General features: G+C 38.7%; 1 long non-coding RNA gene across 1 annotated transcript; it reads right to left on the bottom strand.

Annotated features, from left to right (window-relative positions):
• Window positions 1–259: 259 nt before the first annotated feature.
• On the bottom strand, window positions 260–3302 carry LOC138965031 (uncharacterized). The gene is made up of 2 exons (XR_011455268.1): window positions 2346–3302; window positions 260–1909 (listed from the first exon to the last, which is right to left on the bottom strand). It is a non-coding gene; the product is annotated as an uncharacterized lncRNA (long non-coding RNA).
• Between the last annotated feature and the right edge of the window lie 1005 nt (window positions 3303–4307).

Raw genomic sequence — 4307 nt, forward strand, 5'->3', positions numbered from 1 at the left:
AAAAAAGGGTATTTTCTGAAATTTTTAATTATAGACCAAAACAAAACATTCACGAGTATGTTGTTGACCTGATGGTCTTTATGGTAGACAGCAAGAGTTGCATGTTCAAGAAGTTTAAGCAGTACATTTGAAAGAGCAAGGTAATTTAAGGTGGTATAATTTTAATGGTAGGTTCCACTGTATAAAGGCGACATGGAGGGTATCTTTGACGGACTCGTTCAACATTCATACCCATGCACATCACCTCAAACACATAAGCTTTGTTCTTGAGTCAAATTTATTGTCTTCATAAATATTGTGAATTTGTGTCCGTTTGCAGATTGGCTTATCTATGAATTTTTTCGAAAATATCTTGCGATCTACGTACGCATAATGTAACACGTGAAGAAGAACATAAAAAGTTCGTCAAAAGGAATCTAATTTGCATTTCAACCCATTTGCCTTCCTTATTGTTAATTTTTTCTTCATAAAGACTACTTGAAATAAACAAAATGTTTAACCATTTCAAGGCCTCTGAACACGTTTAAAAAAAATGCAGGTCTTTGCTCACTATATCAGATCTGCCAAGGCTCAGTTTACACAGGAAAAATCATCTGTCGACTTGAACACATACCAATAATCAACAGCCTCACTGCTTCTTGGAGCTGAATTTTGTGTGTGGAATGAATTACACATGTGGCGTTTTAGAATATAATTCATAGAAGATGTACATTCGTGCAGAAAGGCTTTAATTTAATAATTAGGTCTTCGTGATGTTCTCTTAAAATAACTAACATGTGTTCCCTTTACCGGGCCTCTGAACCAGTTTTGTGAATATGCAGGTTAAACTCGTGCTTTTTCTGTGTTATCAGTGTATTTCTCATCCAGGCATGGTTGCGTCCTCTTAATTAAATGGACAGCCCTTCCCGTGTAAACGATTGAGTTCAAAATCTCAAATCTTACCAGGCTTTTACATGGGATATGGCCATCCTTCCGTTTTGAAAAATACCAGAACTGAACACTCTGTATGGGTACTCTCTTTGGGAATGTAGAATTTTATGAATTAATTTCTTTAACGCCACACGTGTAAAACATTCCCTAAAAAAATCCCGGCAGCTCCAAAAACCAGTCAGGATGTTTATTCCTGGTATATGTTCAAGTCAAGAGATTTTTTTTCTGTAAAAGTCTTCGCAGATCTGTGTAGTGAGCAATCCTGTTTTGAAAAAGGACGTGCCTTTAAGCCTGTATAGACGGTTTGATTGTTGAGATACCTGGTGGCAATGACCGCACGGGTGGCAAGAGGTAGTAATGCACAGATGACAACAAACCGACCTGCATTTAAAAATAAAGTTAGGAGGCCTTGATAGGGGGAAACATTTTGTTAATTTTCAGAATATTTATGAAGAAATAATGAACGAGAAGAAAGTCTGGCCTTGAAGTAAATGCAAATTAAACTATGTATACTTTTGACAAACTTTTTCTGTTCTTATTCACATGTTAAAATGTGTGCAGAGATCGTTAGTTACTTCCAAACAACCATGTTTCAGGCAACAGGCAAACGGACAATACTGGACACAGGCTATGCTGACCGGCTCATGGACTGACTACCTGATGCAGGAGTAGACCAACAGTGGAAAAAGTCTGGAACAAAATGTTGCAGAATGTGAACCATGTACCGGACCACGTGACAACCCAGTATCATCTTCAAACCATGTAGGAATCTGTTCAACACAGTCACACGATTTGTAAAAGTATATTTTAGCCTTCTGTAGCTCAGGGAGTTTGAACCCCACTCTTCATCCGTTTGGGAAAGTATTTCTGATTGTTTTGACTGCACAGGTTGGTAATGGTACTCTGATGCTTCTGCCGAGAAACCCCACTCGCTAGCGCACCAGCTGCCTGTTATGGGTAAGCGACGTGCCTGTATTTCCTGCAAAGCAAGACAGAATAAAACAGCAGCTTAGTTTGAGCTTTTAAGACATTCGTACAAGAGAAAACGTGTACGTGTTTGTTTGGAGAGGATGGATAGAATCATAAGACACGCTGTGTCTATGTGACGTAGAGCAGGTTTTCAAATTCATGCTGAAGCACTGTGTGATCGCTATTTTTGGGGCATATATCTTACCTTGATTTCAGATAGACTGGGAACCGAAATGAGGATGTTTACATGAATAAACTATGCTGATATGTATGTGTTTAGAAATAAAGAATAGTTTTAATGATATATATATATGATGGTGTGTTTTTTTTAACCCAATGTGATATTTTTGTATTTGAAAACAAATTGTACACTCTGTTGTCAATTTTACTTTCAGATAAATAAATCTATCATAATGGAAATCATCTGTTTGTGTTGTGTTACTTACCCATTTTGATCAATGTTGAGTCGTCCATATTCCTGTGTGTACGCATAGTATGCAGTTTGAAGGTAGTAGATGTCCGAGCAAACATAGGAGGATGTGCTGTTAGGCTGTCTATCTCCTCATCCCGGTTTTCCAGATATTTGAATTTCGTTCCCTCTTGGAGTTTCTGCACTGACACCTGATAAGCAAAATACACGTATCACTCTGTGATCATGGCAACATGTATCATCTGTATGCCCCGTTCAAAAATTACCTTGAGATTCTAAGGTATACACAGAAATTGCACTGGATCACAAAAACAACACGAACAGTAGTACATGTAATGTATATATTCAGTTTAAAAATTCATGCAATGAGAGTCAATAACCCGATTTAACCCCAGGTAGATTCAGGGTCCCACTGACTGAATCTCATATGGTTGCTTTTCGGCACACACCACACATTTTTAATGGGACTGTGAGGTTTTGTTAATACAGTAAAATATAGTAGCAACGTACTGTCTGTTCGTGACGTTTGAGAATACCGATCTATGCACTAACGCATTGTCTTTTTGTAGTGTGACTGTCCGACATTGCGTACTCCTAAAAATCAATGATCAAAAAGTTTGAACTGCTGTAATCGTGTTTCAGCATATGTCTGACAGTGCTTATTTGCTTCCAAAACGGCTTGCGATATCACTAGCCATCAGCGTTTCGCCACTGCTCAGAAAATCTTATGATTTCAGATCTAGTTTGAGATCGGAAATCACGTGTGCTCGTTTAAAAAACTAAATTCATTTATTACTTCCCTTTGACCGTTTCGCAAGAAAAATGTCAGGATCACTATTAGTATTAGCACATGAAAGCAGCCCACCGCCATTTCAAAAAAGTTTCACTGTTTAGTGGTGTCGATGTCATGTAGTGTCTTACTGTCGCAAATAAAAATACCAGGATAATTGCAGTTTTGTCCGCAAGAAACAGACTTTGCGCAATGTTAACTTGCTGTCTACATGTTTTGTTGTGTGACTGAAAAATTACTCAGAATTCCAAGAGAAAATAAGGATAGTCGCGTGTGAACATCACTGTGGAAACATTTATTCTAAACTGGGCAGTTCAAGGACGAAATCCTTGATTAAAGATAGGAAAATAAACAACACCAGATGCCTGAAATAATAGCATAAATCAATGATCTTTACATGCTTACAGATCTGTGGAAGCACATCAACTGATCTGTGAAAAACACACCTGACTTCGATCTAGCATGCAACAAAGAGAATCACATACCATTTTGCCGCTTATGCTGGCTCTGTTTCAAGCAGTTCCTTGTGGCCTCGCCAGCATTTTGACGACGAAGAGGCTCAAACGGGCACGCTAAAACCTCAGGCTGGCTGAAAACCGGTCCGTATTCCACTTGTCTTCCTCGCTGCTTGAGCCGGCCATGTTTGTTGTTCAAGGCTCGTGACGTAGCACACGTATGTGCACAAGGTCATGAGCCAAGACTGCGCGCGCGATGGAACGATTCAGAACAACCAAAAAACGAGTCAAAGTATACTTTTTGGATTTCTGTGTTCATTTTTACACACGCATTTGTGGTTGATGAATTAAGAGGGTCAACATATCAAAAGTGACCCTAAACCTTGGACTTTTCCTTTAAGCGCCTCCTCAGCCTCAGTACAATTAAACACATCATGGAACGGAGCTGAAGATAAGTCTATGAAAAACTTAGACTCGTGAAATTTTTTAAAGCTCCGATATTCGATGGTTGTGTGTCCTTTTTTATGACATTTTGGGATTATATAGTTCCATGAGCAGCAAGTCACGTAATGATCACTAATGCCAGAATTAACCACATGAACATTCGAAACCATTGTTTTGTTATCCGTGTATATATGGTAAATTAATGTCGCTGTTGATGCAGTTATTCTTGTTGACGTTTCAACTAGTTGTTGAAGGCCAAAGAGGGACAAAGTTGTGCACCAAGCTGTCT

The sequence above is a fragment of the Littorina saxatilis genome, linkage group LG4, assembly GCF_037325665.1.
Source record: "Littorina saxatilis isolate snail1 linkage group LG4, US_GU_Lsax_2.0, whole genome shotgun sequence".
NCBI lineage: Eukaryota > Metazoa > Mollusca > Gastropoda > Littorinimorpha > Littorinidae > Littorina > Littorina saxatilis.